We start from the raw sequence: 20,006 nt of genomic DNA on the forward strand, positions 1-20,006 counted from the left end.
GGAGCGGGGCGGGACTGGGACCGGGGCCGGGGCGGGCGGCGAGGCTCTGCAGCCTCCCTTGCAGCCCCCGCCTGGAGGTCTCCACTCGCCTCCCCTGCGCCGCTGCCCTCCTCGCCTCAGCCCGTCCGTAAGGAGGAGCCCCCCCCACTTGCAGGGGGACAGGGCGGTGTGCTGGGAGAGGGGACCCAGCACAGCAGACATACACACACGCTTTAGCCTGAGTCTGCCCCTCACATCTTTGCTCAAAATGGAGATAACGAGGTTCATGTGAGGGGGACGATGGGTGTTCAGCCTCTCCCTCTCCTCGGGATTTTCTCCGTTACTGCCTTTCCCCCCCGGGGCAGGGATTTTCCGGGGTGGCTTCTCCGGCGGCTTCGGAGCAGAGCAAAGCCTCCTGTTCTGCCGGGGCCGGGGCTGTCTCCACGGCCGTCTGGCAGGAGGGGAGGCGAGGGATTGGGCCGACCTGAGCAGAGGCCGCATTGCCCGGGGTGCCGGCGGCCTCCTCCCCGCCGGCAGCGGGACCCTCACCGGAGCCCCGGCAGCAAAGGTGCGGCTCAGGCGCACCTAAGGCGGGGCACGGCCGCCTGTTTGACAGAAGGGTATCGCGTTTCCTTTCTCCGGCAAGGGTTTCTGTTTTGGAGGGAAGGAGAGGACTAGAGAAGGGGAGGTGAGGCTGATCAAGGGGAAACCGACGGCTTCACTGGACCCTTTCTTGCTTCACTTCTTATCTCGGTGTCTACCACTGGGATGAGAAAGCAAGCTGGATAAAACGGTGCTGATCGCATCAGGAGCCTCAGTGGTGTGAGGAGCAGCCACTCTTACTTGTAACTGTTTTCCTCAGTTTCTTCCCCGCTGCCTCTCTCAGAGCTGTTAAATATCTGTACCATAAAATGTGGGGGATTTAAAGGTCTGTGGGAGGCTCCCTTTGAAAAGGACTCTGGGGAAAGTCTTTCTAATCCAGGATACTTGAGACGGATGGGGTGGGATTGCCAGGGAGGCATAAAATAAAAGTAATTCTGCAGACAAGCCGAGGGGCTATGCTGACATGAAGAAAGCACAATTGCCTCGGTGTTTTGTTTTGTTGGAGTTTGAGACTTCTCCTGTGTGGAGATTTCTGAGCAAGCCAGGAAAGTGGTGTAAATAAACAAGGCTGAGGAGAAAGGATGGGACACACATGTGAGCCGACCTGCAGCCAGCCAGCCAGCTTGCTCTAGCAGCATTAGCACCAGTGGGCAGAGAAAGCATGTCAAAAAATAAACGCTGCGCGAGAAACATAAGGAAAACATTAAACAAATGGGGAATGCACTCCATCTCCTTGCCCTGACAAAGCATGGTTGGGAAACTCCACTCACTGCCTCCAGCCCCTTCTCTTCCATGTGTCCCTGTTATGGCAGGGTACATGGGGCAGAGGTACTGGGAGACAGTCCTGGGCACCACGGGGGTTCACACAAGTTCCCTGGCGAGACAGACTCATGGAATGTGTGCCAACTGGGGGCCAATGCATGAGTGACCAGTGGTGGGGGGGAGAGGTCTCTTACTTGCTGTGAAAGAGGGGCAGAGGCATGGACCAGGGAGAAAACAAAAGCTGTGCCTTGGCTTGAGATTGGATCTGAATAGAGGCAGGGCGAGAGGACACAAGAGAGCCAGGTTAACCCCTCAAACCAGCTCCATTAGGAGGGGAAAAAAAGCACCCAACAAAAAACCAAACCCACAAACAGTTACTGCCATTCTGCAATAAAAAGAGAAGATTTATATTGCCGAGATGTGTGGAAGGAGCTTGTTCCAGAGCAAAACTCTGGCTTGCAATTCTCTGTTTATGTCACTCATCCTGATGAGATATTGGTGGCAAAGTTCAGGCTGACATCAGCCCTCGTGAGGCAGAGCCAGTGGCCTGGGCTGGCTGCACAGGGCCATGCAGCTGTGCAAGGGCCTGTAGCTGGAGGGCTGCCAGCATCGCTGGGATCATCAGGCTTATGAAGAAGCCTCCTCTTGCCAGGCCCTGGGATGCCAGGAGGCAGCAGCAATGCATGTGGCAGAGGGAGCTGGATGTAGTATTTCCCTGCAGCTAAAAATGGATGAATCAGAAACAGCTTCCAGGGCGGTTTTGTGCACCTCTCTGTATTTTGGTTTATTAAAGAGGGTGGGGAGGTAGAGAATGGCTGATGGTCTGTGTTGTTGCCAGAAAGTCAAAGATGTCTGAGCCCTCTGTTTTACTGAACTGCATTAAAACTAGCAGCAGGAGACTGTAAAATCAGCTAGGTATTGTTGTGCTGTTGTTGGCTTTTTCAAAAATAATCTTTAATCCAAGAGGAATAGTGTGTGGTGGTTTCACTATTGCAGCTCCTGCCCAGAGGTTTCTCTGTGCAATTTTCCATAGTTAGAAAATGTTAATTCCAGTTTTCTGAACAGCTAATAAACTGGGGGGGGGGGGGGGGGGGGGGTTGGGAAGAAGGTGGCCTGAAGATGCTTAGATTATACTAAAAAATAAGACAATGTTAAATTAATAGCTGATATTGTGCTTGCCTAAAATGACACTCTGGTCATAAAAGCTAGCCATGTGAACAGGACAGCTGAATGCTAACCTTTTGTCATTCTTCTCTAGACTGGAAATAGTTTGTATAAGTGAACAAAGGAGTCACTAATTTGTCTTTTCAACTTCGGAAACACAGTAAAGAAATGAAGGCCTCGGATTACTTCTGATACATAACTTGAAAATGAAGCATACTATACCCAATACAATATCCATATTTTTCAGGGTCTGCTCAGGGTGTAGATGGCATATGTCAGATTTCACCACCATGGAGGTATCTGCAGTAGCATCCCCACAGACCTGGGTCAGTCATCTCCTCTGAAGGGAGAAGGCTTAGAGGACTGGAGCAGGCATGCCGAGTAAAAGTTGCACAATGTGACACATCCACTATTTGTTAAACACTAGCAATATTCTTGGCACTGCACAGGACCCCAAATCATGACAGTCTTTGCCCCAGATTTTTCTTTCCCTGTACAAACTAAGAGGCAAGCACAGGGTGGGCAAGGCATGCACAGAGGTACAAATGTGTAAGAAATTACTCAAAACACACAGAGATATATATATCTGTAAGTATGTGTGTGTGTCTGTATCACTACTTTTTTCTCTGTTTCCCAATTTGACAGTTGCTGCATTTCTCTGTGTTTCATAACAAACCCCAGTTGTTCTTTAGCCATTTTCAATTTAGGAAGTTGATGTTCTGTAACATCATGAGCATGCTCAAAAGTTGTTAATATCACAAACAGGAGGCTGTGATGCATAGTCTAAATAAACCAAAAGGAGTGATGAGAAATGCTTTACTCTCAGTAAGTTGAACCTATGAAAACATGTGTACTGTTTAAAAAAAACAACTCATTCCTAAAGATCCGGTCCCAATATTTTTAATAATCTCTTTATGCTTCAGATATTTAGAAGATATAATGGCAGAACATTAACAAAATGTGCAGCAGAGAGCAATCCTGTACTGGCAACAAATTGACTAGATGACCTGATTGGTTTTTTCCCATCTCTGACTTGTGCAATTCCATCACTGTAATAAAATCCCAGTGTAACCAAAGTCTGCAGGATCAGTCCCTGAATTAGCATGTCAGTCTGGACTATTCCTCAGCCTGGGCTAGGTCCAAAGCCTGCTGCTGTCAGCTTGACCCTTCATCAGTCCGAGAGAGGTTTGGATCTGGCCTTCTAGATTACGCTGGAAGAAAGCTGAATTATTGTTTTATTGTACATAGGGAAAAAAAAAACCAAACATATTTGTGGGAAAAACACATGGGCAAATTCTGCAGCACAAACCTTCCAGATGCAGCTCAGTTAAGACAGTCCAACAGGAAGGCCTCAAAAGGAGAACATTTTTGGCACATAGGAAGTTTTAGCACTTACTACAAGGATGATCAAACCATGCTAAGTCATTGTTTCCCTGTATTCATCTATCAGTTGGTCGTCTCTTGGACTTGCATTCACATTGTAAAACTTTTGGGATGCAGACCAGCTTTTTTTTTTTTTGTTCTGTGTTTGCAAAATCTGTGCCTAGAGCAACTGTACTGGAAAAAAAAATCTCAGCATTGCCATGGAAGTATCTGTGTATTTTGGGTGTAAATACTTAACATAGAACAGAAGTGATTAAAATAAATGTTTTTGTAATGTATGCTAAGTTGGAAAGAAAATGCTTTTGGACTAAACTAACTTTTACCACCCAGGAGGCAATACCAGGATAACTGCACTGGTTTAAATTCACCCGTCAGTTTGCCTAAGCATACATCTCCTGTGGTGACATCCTGTAAGGTGGAACTGGAACTGGGTAAAGTTGGAAGATGTGAGTAACCAACAGCAAAGGTTTCACAGGATACTGACATATCCGTTTGTCTAGGCATTGACTTCTCTATGATTTGAATATTTGGGAGGGCAATTCACAACACTAAGTTAAGAGCTGTTTTCTCACTTTGGCAGTGTTCCCTATGAATTTCTTTGGTGTCAGCCTAAGTAGATCCCACGCTTGCTCCAGCAACTTGCTCATTTCCACTTCCTGCACTGTGCTTATCCAAGCCCTAGCAGTCATACACTGGACTAGGGAAATATCAGACTTAAAAATGAAATCCTGAAAATTTAAAAAAAAAAAAAAAAAAAGTTTCTTTCCAGGAGATTCAGTTCCCTGATCTGGTTCACCATGAGGAAGCGTGAATTAAAAGCTTGACATGTAAAACAGGAAGAGCAGGGAGAGTCTCAAAAGGGTCAGTGAAGTAATCTTACTACTGAAAGTAAAATCACAGAGGTAGGGTCCTTTGGAAAGGCACGGAGTAAAGAAGCAGCCTGTTTCTTAATGTGTGTGCTCACACCCCAGCACAAGTGATGGGCATAGTGTGCATATAGAGGAACAACAGGGCATGAAGAAGGATGGTGGTGCACATTGGTGGAGTCGATGTTCAGTTCCAGCTGTCCTCAGCAACTCCATCCTATTGCTAGGAAATCCTAAAGCAGTTCAGCTCTGGTGACCTGCAGGCATAAGAGGTAGTAGCTGTGGAAGAGGGACTGGGCATCCACTGTCACTATCACAACATGAGACACAGGGTGTGCAAGCATGGGGTACCCTGCCCTGTGCTAGCAGAGAAGGGCAACAGGAACCTGACTGAGACACACATAATGTGTCTTGGGTCCCATGGTAATAAATATAGTGAAACAGCAGGACTGCTCCTCCTAAACAAGCGCATCGGGGTTGGAACAGGAGGAAAAATTGTTCCACTGGCCTTACTTTGTGGCACTTATTTAGAATTTTAACAGGTGAAGACAACTATTATGCTATTTGAAACATTACAAGAGGTGGTCCTTCACTAAACACTGGTAAATATGTCATAGTTATTCTATGAGATACTTCAGTAACATGATTGTATTAGGCAGATAATGCTGAAAGAAGTCCTTGCACTTGTCTGAAGAGACCTGCTTCCCTTAGCCAGACTTTTACCATTTTTCTGTACCTTCCAGCACATTTCAGATGACTTGAAAGAGCCACACTGTGTTTTAGTTCTGGACTTGGTTCCTTTCATATGAGGCAGATGGCTGGTAGTGGAATGACAATGATTTAGTGATGTGGAGCTTCTGCTAAGACAATATCAACATCTAACATCTACTACGCGGAACAAGTTAGAAAACAGGCATCAGATAGCTTCAACTTGAAAGCCAAGATCTAATGAAATAAGGAGGTGTCTTCAACTTAGGAGTAGCAAAACTTACCTTGTAGGCATGTGAACTTTGCAAGTGACATCCAACATTCAACAGTTAGGTCCTGAAACTCTGGGGAAAGGTGTACCCCTCCAAACTGCTGTCAGAACCAACATTCCTTCTGAATTCAGAGCTAACAGGAGCTGCAATAAGGAAACACCCACCACAGCTGTTTTTTTGCCCACCATCTGTGTTTGGTCCAGCCAGTCTTCTCCATCAGGGGAGAAATTCAAATCCTTTCTTTCAATGAATAGAGTCACTTTCTGTCTTTTTTTTTTTGCTCCAAGTTAAGGGTTTCTTCAACTAGGGTTACTCCACGGGCTGCTTGCTGCATTTGTACCACCACATAGCAAAGGAGACCAGATTCTTGGTGTCAGACCATAAAAAGGAACTGATTTTAAGGCACATAAAGGGAAGTCTTAATTTCTGTCTCTTCTTTTTTTTTTTTTTTTTTTTTTTTTTTTTTTTTTTTTTTTTTTTTTTTTTTTTTTTTTTTTTTTTTTTGGAGGGGGGGAGGGGTGTGTGTGTGTGTTTGTTTTTGGGTGGTTTGTGTTGTTTTGTTTGTTTTTTTTGTTTGTTTGTTTTTTTTGTTTGTTTGTTTTTTTTCTTAAAGATTGTGCTCCCATTTCACATTAAACAGAAATTTATGAGCGGAAACTGATACGTCCTGGCTCAATATATCATAACCACTAAGCACAGGCATTATCATTACAATTTCATTTTTTTCTACCTGTGTTTTATAAAGAAATTATTGTTTTTTTCATGCTGAGAGGGACCTGGCCCTGCTGGTGGCTGTGTTTAGCTCCTCACTGAATTTAACTCTGCTATGTTGAGCTTTGGCCCACAAGCTGCTCATACAGGAATCCTGCCTGGGCTGGTTCTGGGTCTCTGCAGGGGCTGAACTCCAAGGAGCATTCACCCTAGTCAAGGAAGGACACTGTGAATTTAATTAGGTGCTTCCAGGCTAAGCTGCTGCTGAAGATGATCAGAGCTGTCTGCACAGCCATCAAAGATCTTGTTTGGCTCAAACTTCTCATACCAACCTACCTTAATGTACCTTCAGAGTTGCATACAGTAATAGCATCCAGGACACTGCAGGGAAGAGTTTTACAGTTCTTCACGTGATACTCTCTCACCAACCTCTCGTCTAAAAGGGTAATAAAATTTCCAACTGCTTAATCTGTTAGTTACTTACCTTTAACAGTTAACTGTTTGAGAGGGTTTTAGTTCCCAAGAGTCATTAAAAAGTCATCCTGAAGAGCATTTTGTAGCAAGACTTAATGATCATTGTTACGAAATTGTATCTTCCTGGGTAAAACCTTTATTTATAACGCGTGGAGTTGAGTGTGTTTTATCTGCCACAGTAGCTTCTACGATTGTTACAGGCAGGATATTTAACGGAAGCCAGGCTGTTTAACCATGGAGTATGGATCTAAAGAGATCATGTATATGTATTTCAGGAACTAGAAAGCTAATTTTGTTATATGGAGTCAAGCAGGGCATATGGTAGATAACAGTCCCCTTTCACATTCTAACACAGGATTGAGATTTCTTAACAAAGGCAATAGAGTTGCAAAACAGCATGACTTTGTTGCAGTTAGTAATTAATGAGGTGCTAAAAGTGCCTAAACAGAGGATCCCAGACAGAGAATGCATGACTCAAGAGGATAAGAAGCCTCCATCATTTCAAACAACAGTGTCATTTAAATAAACAAGCAGCAAGTCGCTGGGTGTGTGAGGTGGGAAGGGTGCAGCTGAAGCAGCATGCACGTTAGCCAGTGCTTTTGTGCCTGTGAGAAACCAGTTGTGCTTTTCCAAATTCATTAAGAGCTTTAAGGTGTGAAACATTTGTTTAACCCATTATTAAGAGGGGGATATCACACACTCATCTTTTCTGCTGCCTTTCTGGTGGCATGTCACTCAATTAGAGTTATAATCAAACATATTTTCTGTGTTCTCAGATAAGACACAAATAATTTGGTTTTTGCTTTTTATTTTTTTTTTTTTCATTTTTGCCCTTTAACAAGCATGGGAGACTTGTGTTATTCTGCACAGTACTCTGGAGTATTACTATTTTTTAAGCAAAAACCAATTCCAGTGCAAGTATTATATGAAAATAGCAAAGGTTTATAAAATGCTTGTCCTGTAGTATTTACTTTCTTTCTAACCAAGCATTTATAAATAAATTGAGAGAAATGTGGCAAAGCACCAAAGCCATCCACTAAAATATTTCATAAGAAACTATAATGTGAAAGGGGAATAAAAGATAACTTTTGGATGTGATGTTTGTTAGTGACTTCTTTCTTTTTGTGTGTGTGTGTGTAGGGGGATATGATGCAATATGTCATGTTGACCCTTTGGAGTCTATGGCACAGTGATCCAAATTTATTCTTGGAGGGACTACAGTGCAGTACATGTGTCGTTGTCAGATTTAACTTATCTACACATTTCTGCAGCTAAGAAGATATTAGGGTTTGGTTTTTTTCCCCCTTTCTTTTGTGGCTTTAGAAAACTAATAAGTGATAATTCATTACATCATGGGAAGTGATGGAGCTAGGTACAAGGAAATCCAATTTCCCTCTTTTTAGATCCAGGCAGCTACAGTATATTTACACTTTTTTTTTTTTTTTTTTTTTTTCTTCAGGAATCTTTCCATCTTACTGCGTGGCAAAGAGAGAAGAAAAATTGTTCATGTCCTTTATTCCCTATTCATTATTACGTATGGAATGTATCTGATGTTCTTTTTGGTTTTCATTATGAACATAGTTACAAATGCTTTCAAAGATTGTGTCTTGTTTCCAGTGGACTGTTTCTTGAAATTTAAGTTGCTTTTTACTTGCTACATTTCCTTCTGTTCAATATCTCTCTTGCAATGCTCTGTGGATCCCTCCAACTGAGCAGAAGTGAGAGCATTAACAGTACAGGGCATGGCTGAACATCGGTGTTTCTTGTATCGTGCACAACAGGACTGAGGGAGTTTAACTGAAAGGGTTGTGAAGACCTTGGTAACTACATTGGCACTCTGCTCATTTTGAAATAGGGAACTGATTTTCCTTTTAGAAAAAAATAGGTATTTGGTACCTGCAGATGTTGCAACACTCTGTTGATTTTGTTTGAATCCCCAAGGGTCAAAGTGAATGAAGGTCCCGTACTACAAAAGGACCCTACCGACATGGTTCCACTCTGTCTTGACTCACCCGTATAGACCAAATGAAAGCCCTCCTACTGCCTTTAACTGATGAAGACAAGCAATATTTGGTCCCCTTTCTGGAAAATGTAGGCTTGGACTGGAATGGCTCTTTCTTTGCTTATTAAAAAATATCTTCCTTTGTCTTTTGGTCTCAGTGAGGCACTGAGACACTCTGGTCTGAGCCCTGCAGGGGCCTGGCTCTGACTGACTTCAGGCAGAGTGCTCTGCTGACGAGATGCTGCTGGGCACAGAGGGGTTCTTGCATTTGGAGAGAAGTACATTTTGGTGGGACTGCGGTGAGAGAGTTTCTGCAACAAAAGAAGAGGAATCTCCTGTGTCAAGCTTTTCCTTAAAAATACTCTAGAGGGAGTCAAATCTAAAAGTTTATTTATCTTTAAAGTATTTCAACTGCAGTTCCTTCGTTTTGAAAGCTCTGTTTGTTTCCTGTTTACTTATTTTTTGCCTGTCTATTAATAAAGCATTTTTGTTTGAATGTGTTTGTTCATTTTAAGATCAGATACGTGCTAATAGTACTTAGGAGGCATTACTTGGAGTGATGTGTCACTGTCACAGCAATAAATAGCCCTTGAAACCAGCAAATACCAGTTTTAGCTTTAAAGGAAAGATAGCCCTAGGAAATAAAAGCAGAAAAGAAAGTGAAACAGTTTCTCATCCCACAAAAATGGAGGTACTGCTTGTACGGAATATTGTTTTCTCAGTGCTTAGTATGACTTCAGTATCTGGTGACGCACTAAGTCTATTACATGAAAACTTCATGTTAGAAATGTAACTCTGAATCTTCAATTACACATTAGTATCTTGAATGAAGGCTGTGGACATATTCTATTTTAAAAATGCAAGTCCACTTTTAGCTCTGATTTGTGGTTTGAATGCACAACTATCTTTGCTTTGCAGTGGTCACTGGGCTGTTTTAAGAATTAAACCTATATCAAGCTGGGAGGCAGGGAGGGCTGTGCCACTTCAAAAGTTATACCGGGTGACAGTCTCTCCTGAAGCAGTTACCTCTCTTTAACCTCACTTTGCTACATGTCTAGTGTAACAGCAGGCTGGAAATTTTCTGCTTTTATTTAGCTTCCACTGTTGCAGCTGCTAAATGTCTCCTGGCTTTCTGACAACCACAGAAAACAAGCCTTTGTCAGAAAACTATGAATTCAATTTCTTCCCTTATAGGAGAGAGCAAGTAATGCTCATGAGGTTCCCTTCTACAGATTCCTCCACAATCACTGAAGGAATTATGCCCGTTGCCTCATAGAAAAGACTATCTGGTATCTGGAAACCCAGAAACTCCACAAATTCTCTGACATCTAAACACCTAGCAGAGATAATGGGTAGGAGGCCACAGCTAGCAGTTGAACCTGGTTTCGCTCATAAATGAACAAAACCGGCTGTGATTGTGCAGGCAAAGCCTGCTTGTGCTCAGCCTTGTGCAGTGAAGGGATACTTATTTCTTCATGGGGGAAATGGGAAGGATGTGGCAGTTGGAACTAGATGATCTTAAGATCCTTTCCAACCCTAACTATTCTATGATTGTATGATTCTATGACCATGTATTTGCATATGAACTTATCATCTAGACTGCTTTTGTAGTTGGTGGAAAGACACTGATTTCTTTGTCTTGTGAAAGATGTCTAAAAGAACTGAGTTGAATTGTGTCGTAAAATACATAGATTTCTGAAGTTAGATGATCTAACTTCCCTTCTGCACTGTTACGTATAGACAAAAAAAAAACCCCAACCAAAACAACACAAAAAAACAAACAAAAAACCCCAAACCCAAACAAAAAAAAAACCAAACCACATAGAGGGGAGGTCAAGCAATTGGTAGAACACAAGAAATTAAATCCTACTTCATTGATATTTCTGATTTCAAAAATCTTTCTTGTTGGTTTTGTTTCACAAAGGCCTGAAGCATTTTGAAGAAACCCCTGGAAAGCACTGCTCTCTTCCCCTCTTATGCCTGCGTCTCCTTGGGTGATGAGGGTGCTTGTGCTGTAGGAACAACGTGCTCATGCCCCTCTTTGCCATTATATTTGCTAGGGACCCTTCAGCAAGAAGTTGAATGGGAGCTCTTACCTAGCAGCGTTTGTCATGTGGACACAGGCTTTTCTAGCCCATCATCTGCAGCTTACCATCAGTGTTCTTCCCAGCTTTTGAGCTCCAGGGTAACATGTTGCTCAGGCTGTTCTCCCTGCCTGACCGGGACTTGGGATGGATGACTAGGTCTCTGCTTGTCACTGCAGGGTGGAGGATCTCCCTTCCTCTGTGACAATCTCCCTGCTGGGAAAGTCCAAGTTGATTTGGGAAAAAGGCAGTAGTGGATCAAAAATCACTTGTTATGGCAGGGGAGAGCCACCTGGATATTCTTGTTTGGAACCAGGAGGGTTTGATTTCAAGCTCTCCATATCCTCAGAAGGTACCCTACCTTACCCAAGTGAACCCAACCCAATGCAATCCAATAGTTTCTGTCTGGTCCTGGCTGGAAATACTCCAAACTTTCCTGATAATATCAATAAAAACCCCCACAAATTCCATGAGAAACTTTAGTTTCAATAATAAAGTTGCTAGATTGAAAAATCTAGTTAAATTCCTCAGCAATATTTTTCTTTTAGCTCTTTAACCATAACATTGAGCCTCCCTGAGGAACAACACAGGCCATAGGACCAGTGGTTGAACTATGGCTGTGTTTTCCAAAGAAATCAGCTGGATGAAGAGGAAGCCGGGGTTAATATGAAACATGGCCCTACATCTCACATTGGATCAAAGAACATATTTTCCTTCCCTGCCTCTCTCTTTCTTTCTCTCTTTCCTTATTTTTCTTTTCATTATTGAGTGAGACAGATCAGGTTTTCCAAAGTTCATGAAGAGGAAGTGCATCTCCTGGTGTCATTGTTTATGCACAGAGATTGACTGCCCTCTGTCACATTCAAAGAACAGCATCACTAGAACGTTATAAAAGGAAATTTTATGTAAGTTAGATGGTTGACTGCTTCCTTTGCCTCATTATGCTTTTATAACTGAGCAGAATATTTCACACTTTTCATCTTCAAAGTGCTTTATAAGCATTTACTCATCAGTCTTCATAGTAACCTTGAGAAATATTGTTACTATTATTATGTCCATGAAGAAAGCTGAGACGAGAGGGCCTGATGAAAATCATATTTTCCTTACAAGTTTCCCACCAGCAGAACTTTTCTTGTGGTACTGATGATGGGATTTGGTCTGGACAAGCCAGGAGTAGCCACCAGCATGGATTGCAAACACTACAGCCTGTCTATTAGATGATATTATTTTTGAATTAACAGTGATCGGTCACAACAGCATTAGAATTTTTCCTACCTATTGCTGGAACTGCAGAAGTGGGAAAGTTCTTTGGCCCAAAATCAGTACAGACACAGGAAAACAGACTTGCCCACAACCAAGCCTATTAGCTATTGCAACATAATTCTTGTGTAAATACTCCCATTAAATTCAGCCGGAATTATGAACTCTTAACTCAGGATGCTCTGTAAGTCATGGCTAGGTTGTGGAGAGGTGAAAATAGCAGTGCCAGTAATTCAGTTTAAATGGCTTTTCCTGTTTGTTTTTTTTTTCCTTTTCTTTTTCTCTCAAAGCAATTGTTGGTCTTGAAAGCAGATGCCTCCAAGCCTGTCTTCTTCTTCCTGAAGGAGTGTGTTGCAAACACTCTTAAATGGCAATGGGGCTTGCCTCCCACAGGGTCTCAGAGGGTGAAAAAGGCAGAAGTCATGTGGCAAAAGTAAGGGATGTTGGGTAGTTCCTGAAGGACAGTAATCAGCATTAGCCCCACAAAATGCTAGTTAATAATAGAAGTGCACTGCTTTTATCAGGAGTACCGTGGCCCAGATTTATATTCTCAGATGATCCAACATGCATAGTCTTCCAAGTTGTCTGCCTCAGGACAAGAATGTCCACATATATATAAACCCATTTAGGGGCATCAGTCTTTATCTGGATTATTTTGCAGTAATCATCAGTCCCCAACATTTTGGCTTCACCTAATTTGGTTAGAGGTGAAGACAAACACATCCAAGCCCCTGTATAAATATTTTTATTTAATTTCTTAAAACTACCCAATTTTAATTCACTTAACAGTTCCTTTTTTCAAATAAAAAAACATTTTAAAAGAGGCAGAACTACCTCTTTTAAAGGATTTATGCCACTACTAAAATTATGCAGAATATTGCACTGGGGCATATTATATTGCATCTGCCCTCTTGGGGATTCTTCTTCCCTGCCTCTGCAGTGCCTTTTCCAAATTATTGCCAAAGACAAACATCGCAATATTTGCAAATTCAGGGTGGCTTTGCCTCTGCTGCACCAAAAGTCCCTGGTTCAACTAAACCACTTCCACACACCGCCCTAACAAGAGCCTGTTTCATGCCCAGGCTTACAGGAAAGTTCAAATTTTTTTTTTGTCCTTGCTTTTCTGACTCATCACAGAAAGCACCAAGGAGCTCTCTTTCTGTCCTTTGCAAAATCTCACATAAACAACACGTCCCCTGGCAGTCAGTGCCTGCGTGAAAAGTAGAAATAAAAGGATACAGAGCTAAACTAAACTCAGTTTTTTTGAAGTTGAAGGAAGAAGGAAAAATATCCTGAAGAAACAGAAAGAAAAAAAAAAAGCATATGCAATCTGAGCTCTTTTGCAAATGCCATTTTTACTTATGGCATTGACCTTGGTGGAACTGGGTCCTGAATGAGAATTAGAGGGGTATTATACATGATTCTGCAATCTCACCTGGTGTGGGTGAGCATTAGCGTCTGCACAGCTGTTTCTTAGTGGTGTGCAGTTTATGTGGACAGCAGGGTAACCATGCCATGGTCAAAGAAAAAAATGATCAAACGCTATGCTTAAGGTTTGCAACTCAATGGTCATTTCATGAGACTAGAGCTGTATCACTCCCAGCACTGGCTGGGATCCAGAAGCAAAGTAACTGCTTTGGTTGATGATGAACCCCAAGTCAGGAAGCCTTGCTGGGCCCTGGGCTAGTGCTGTGAGGGGCCCGCTTGGAGAGCCTCTGGCTGATCTGAGTGATGTGGTGCCTCAGGCACAAGGTCACACAAAGGCAGATGCTCAGCTGAAGCCTGGCCAAGCGCAAAAGCTCTTGTCTCCTCGCAGGTGCCCATGTACTCATGGGGCAGGTGAGTGGAGAGGTGTCTTCTGTCTGGGATGGCTGGCACTGCCCCAAAGAACCTGAGCTGATTCTGTGCTCCACATATCCCCACTCATGTCTGCCTTCCTGCATAATTTGAGCTTCACCTGGGGTCCTTGCCCTTCTCAGCCTCCATTCCCTTCTTCAGTGTTAGCTGGACATGTTAGAACAACTGAGCCTAAATCTTTGTTATCTCCTGCAAAAAAATGCTGTGGAAAAGGCTTTGATAGAGATTGGTCTTACTGTGAAAAGAGGTGTCTATCTGAAGACTAAGAATTAAAGTGCCACCCTGAAAAGAAAAACCCAGAAAAGACTGAGGAAGCTGGAGAATTACATCCACTTAACGATGCTCCAGACTGTCTAGGTGGCAGCCTGCTGGGGCAAGCACCCTGGGTTAATAGAGTAACCTCTCACCCCTGGAAACTAGTTTAAATCTTGCCTTAGGGTAATAAAGGAAGATTGCATTTGATGGTGTCAAATTAGTCCCTAGTGGACTTTCCTCCACATCACAAATTCACCACAGATTTCACACAATTTGTCATGATTGGCAGAATGTGACGAGGAGAAGTTTAGGATGGGAATAGCTCAGGTTTTGTAGGCTGGAAGTTAGGGGTTGTTTGCACATGTCTTTAGCACTGTTAGGCCTTTGCTGTCAGAACAAAGCCCCAGATTCATCCCTGCTCTTCAAAGCAAGGGAAACAAATAGAGGAACTGTCATCTCATGACAGAATTAAACCATTATTCATCTTTACAGCTGAGGAGGTTTGTCAGGGACAGTACTGACCTATCCCAGATTGGCATCATTGTCTTATTCAGTGAAATTATTGGGGTTTACATCAGTCTAAATGAGATAAAATATCACAAGTTAGAGTTTAAAATAGTCAAGTATTTTAAAAGGCAGTGATCTTGGAATAAATAAAAATGCAGATTATGAGGATAGGGGAACAAAGAATTATGAAGAATTATGAGGATAGGGGAACAAACTGGAAAAAAAAAATCCCAACGTAAAAGCAGCAGGAATGTGGGGTCTGGATGTGTTCTCAGAGCTGATAGAAACCTTGCCTTGGTTCTGGTACTTGAACAAAACTGCCTCTGATGGAGCTGGGAGCCTGCTAAGAAATGAACTGGTGAATTTAGACCAAAATCACTTCATTCAGTAGTGTAATTTGAGAAATAAATTCCTTATCTCTAGATGCTGTGAGAAAGAGAGCATGTGGCCCATGTGGGTGCTGGGGTTGTAACACTACCTACTGACACAATCTCGTGTTACTGTACACTGCCTTTAAAAGCATCACAGCACCTTTTTGTGTTATTACTGGATGTCTTTACTGCAAGTTGTAAGACTTGACAAATGGCTGCTTTCCAGATTTATTGACTTTGCTCATATCCTGTTGAAAATTCTTAATAACGGTGCTGAACTGGATATAAACATGTGCTTAATGTGTTTGAACATGAAACTTAAGCACTTTGCAAAGATTAGCTGAAATAAGTGGCAACAACGTGTGCATTTTCTTCTACAAAATAGGCAGAAATGCTGTGCCTGTTTTTTACGAATAGTCTCTCTTGACAAAATATACTATAAAAACTTTGAGCTACCTGCTGGTCGTGTCGGTGGGTCTCCAATGACCTTTCTTTGTACTGACCATGGATAGAGGTGGCAGTGTCCTGCTGCTAGCCTGCACCCACGATGGGGCTGTGCATGGGCAGGGGTACAGCTACCAGTGAGTCCTGAAGTGGGAAAGAGCTAGAAGACCTTACTCTAGAAGTTAGGGCCGTATCTGAGGGTCTGGGAGCATGAGGACAGTGTCAAATCCAGCCCTTGAGCTGCTATGTGCCCCACAGGAGGTGTGGTTTCATGTATGCCTTTTACAGCAGGGCCAGCTCAGGGGGCACTGTTTCATTGCCTTTTCTGCTTATCCTTCTTCCCCAGCCCACAGGGCTATGCTAGCATGGCATGGGAGACCCTTCAGCATAGTGCCTGTACCTGCTGCAGGGAGTAGCCTCTGCATAATAAAAATGAATAGTAAGGCGAATAACCTAAACTAAAACTTTTTTTTAATATATGTATGATGTTATATATGTTTTTCACATAACTAAAATAAATAAAAAAAAGGGTAAATCAGATAAACCTTAGACATTCTGGCTGAAAAGTAAAATTCTTATGTCCATTCTCACCTGTTCAAATCCTTAGCAGCTCTCTTTGAATTATTAATATCACAATTTTGCATCAAGCTTTTCTTTAGCATAGTCTGTTACATTGCACATCCCTATCTATCTCTCTAATATGAGCAAGTGTTAACATTTAAGCAAAATAAATCAGCTTTATGGTGGAAACTCTATATGCCAACTACAAAGCTGAGTTAGGAAATGCATTAAGACGAAATTGACAAGCTCAAGTCATAGAATCATAGAATAGTTTGGGTTGGAAGGTCATTTAGTCCAGCCTCCCAGCAATGAGCAGGGACACCTTCAACTAGACCAGGTTGCTCAGAGCCCAGTCCAAATCTGACCTTGAATGTTTCTAGAGATGGGGCATCTACCACCTCTCTGGGCAACGTACCCTGTGGTAGGGCTATCTATTATTACCCGGCTTAACAAGTTTTCCTCAATCCATTCCAGGAGTCTTCTGTATTGGCTATAGCTCACTGTAGTTCTTTTCCAGCAGATATTGGGATGTTTGAAGTCCCCAAGCAGGATGAGAGCCTGCAAGTGTGATACTTTTTACTTACTTTTTACTCCTGTAGCTGCAGTAAGAATTCATCAACAGGTTTCCCTTGATAGGGCAACCTGTAGTAGGCACCAGCCACAAGGTTCCCTTTGTTGCCTCAGTCTCTTATTCTTACCCATAAGCTAACCTGCTGGGGCTATTATTCAGAGACAGCTCTTCACACTCTATCCATCTCTTGTTCTAGAGGGCAACGCCTCCACACCTCCTTCCTCACCTGTTCCTTCTGAGCAGCCTGTAACCACCAATAGCTGCACTCCAGTCATAGGAGTTAAGTCATAGATTTCTAACAGCATGGTGGATTATAACTCCTGTTCATCTCACCTTGGACCTGGGAAGGTGAGGGAGAGAGGACTCCATATTTAAATATATTTAAATTGTTTATAAAAAAGCATCTTTTTTCTAAAGTAGTCTCTCATTTCCTGTTTTTCTTAAAAATAATAATAAAAAAATAATCCCCAGAGTGTACAATCTTCTACATTGTTTGCTGCTACCTAGGAGTAAAACTGACCTGAAATTTGGGTTCAGCTCATTTTCATTTTCCATACAAGCAAAACAGCAAATCATTCTCAGCTTGTGCATAGATGAATACAGATATGCCCATCTCCTGTCACACATAACCTGCCCCAACCTCTTCGAATAATACTGTAATGAAAAATTACTGATCAAGGGGAAGGTCACAGGATTGATGAACAGTGGGTGGCTGAGGACAACCAGAGAGCAAGATCTGACAGCAGAGGAAGAATACAGATCTACACCTAATTAGTCATGGTTTCTGTACAAATCCGTGTAGATTTTCTTTTTTCCTTCATATAAATACATCCCTTAACTATTTTTATCTGAAATGGCACTCTGTTAGCTAGTAAAAACAATGAAGTCTCATCTTTTTGCTGGCTACTTGCTAACAGCATAAATTAGACTTAGAAAATTCTTTCTGCCATGGATATCTGAGGCATAAATAACACCATATGTTCACCAGCAGCTTAAATAAAATATCATTCTTACCTTGACAATGACAGTCTAATTTAGGAGCCATGGCTGTAATCACAATGCAAACACTGAAATGTTTTGCATAATCTTTGTAAAATGTTGTATTACTTTTGTGCTACCCTTAAACTATGTGTGATAGTGCATTATATTTGCAAGGGGAAACCCCGATCATCTTCTAGCTCTGTGCTGCCAATATATACCAATCAGAAAATCTAAATGTCATCAGGAATGACCCACAGAGTGAAAAACTTGTTCCTAAGAATGTATGGACCCCACTGGCCTCAGGAAATATTTGAAGAGTGAACACACATTTTGTCAAGATTTTTGAAATCCCAGGAGGAAGGGAAGGAATGAAAACATGACAGGGTAATTTAAAATGGCAGGTATTGCACTTTTCTTGTTCAACACTGGAAATTGGATATCTGATGTTAACAGAAGTCATTATTTTTATTACTCCTATTTAAAGAGGCTAACACCCGCTATCTCCCAGATTTCTGAGAGTGGTTGAATTTTTTCTTCCTCTCTGCAGTGGTTGTTGTATTGCTCCAGGTGGGGGCAAATGCCATTACTTTAAAGGTTTGGTGTCTATTTTATCTTCCCAGGAGAATGTACCTGGAACGGTCTGTTCTGAGCAGAGGGAGAAATAAACCTTCATTCCTGGAGCAGAAGAGGAGGCAGCAGCCTCTGTACCCAGCATGGCCAGACCTTTGGACACATTAGCACGGCTGCTTCCCCATCTTGAAGATGACCTGCCTTGCTGCAGCCTGGCTGCCAGAGGAGATGGAGACATGTCCTGAGTCAGGATGCTCAGTGCTGTGCCATGGGAATCTATTTTACCCGTAAGTCTTCAGCTACCTCATAGCTTGACTTTGGGAAATGATTTGCCTCCCATGTTTCCTCTGCCCTTTGTAGGGGTTATTTAGATGGCAAGGAATGAGCTCCTTTTCCTATTCAGGGCTAAACAGTTTTCTAAACCCATTTCCACAAAGAAGAGTAGAAACCACTTACAACTGTTGACAGGCAGTTGAATTCCTCCTTTTTCTGAGTACATTTCACTGCCTACTCCAGCTACTTTGCCTGCCTTTTGGTCTCACATTCTCAGGACCCTGCTGGAGAAGAGTTAATTTTACTTCCAAAGTCCTGGAATAACACTTCTAAACACTTCAGCCCTGCAATTAAAGTGTCCTTCTCAAGGCTAGATATAATAATTTCTCTCTTTTTCTTTGTCCTGGTAAAACAGACTGTGTAAACACAGATAAACTTTTAAACCTTCTGACTATATACAAAAGTGATTTGGGGAGTCTGATATAATGCCTGATAACATGCAATTTTTAGAGCTGCAACTGTTGTAGCAGTTTCTCAGCACAGGCAGGTAGCCACATAGGATGCTGATGAGAAATTTTCCACCAACCCTCAACCGCAGGATTTTCAAAGGCATTGCACATATTTTTCAGGCTACTGCATAAAACATTCCCTTGAGAGCACAGAAGGCTTGGATTTACTGCTGCTGGCACAGGCTATGTGTTGCACTCATCTAGTTAGAGCTTTCTCTATAAATCACACCCAAGTTACCTACTTTTGCCTTTGCAGCAAAGGAATGAGAAGCCTGCTTTGGTGATGTATGGCTTAATATTAGGTGCTTTCTAGTAGTGTATAGCTGAAATATTGTGAAGTTGGAACATTTTACAGAGACGAGTTTGCTGTGTGGGCATTCAGTGCTGCAAAACACTGCAGCCACTTCTGAATTTCTCAGAGGTTTTCACATCTTGTTTCGCCTCAGGTTCAAGGACATGTGAGTCATATTACCATCAACAGGGTAAAGAAAGCTTTGGTGATGGAGGTCACCTCAAGACTGCTTCTTCATTTGGGCTTGCTGTGTGGTGCCTGGGTTCCTCAGGGCGGCAGTAAATCAGTGAGGCTTTCACACAGGCAATGTTGTAAGAATATTCCTTCAACTTCCAGCCTTTACTGCTACCAAAACCCCCTAGGGACATGTTTTGTGGCATAATGTTGCTAAGCATCCCTCTGGGTATGGATATATTTTCAATGGGCATTATGGAGAAAAGAATTTGCCTTGGTAAAATGAATATGTGCTATTAAAACCCCATAGATCAGAAATAAGAGCTGCTGAGATAGACCAGGTTTTCAGGGACCATATTGGTTGCTGGTGCTG

The sequence above is a fragment of the Pezoporus occidentalis genome, unplaced genomic scaffold (assembly GCF_034315485.1).
Source record: "Pezoporus occidentalis ecotype Australia unplaced genomic scaffold, CSIRO_AGI_Poc_V1 ctg39, whole genome shotgun sequence".
NCBI classification, from domain to species: Eukaryota; Metazoa; Chordata; class Aves; order Psittaciformes; family Psittacidae; genus Pezoporus; species Pezoporus occidentalis.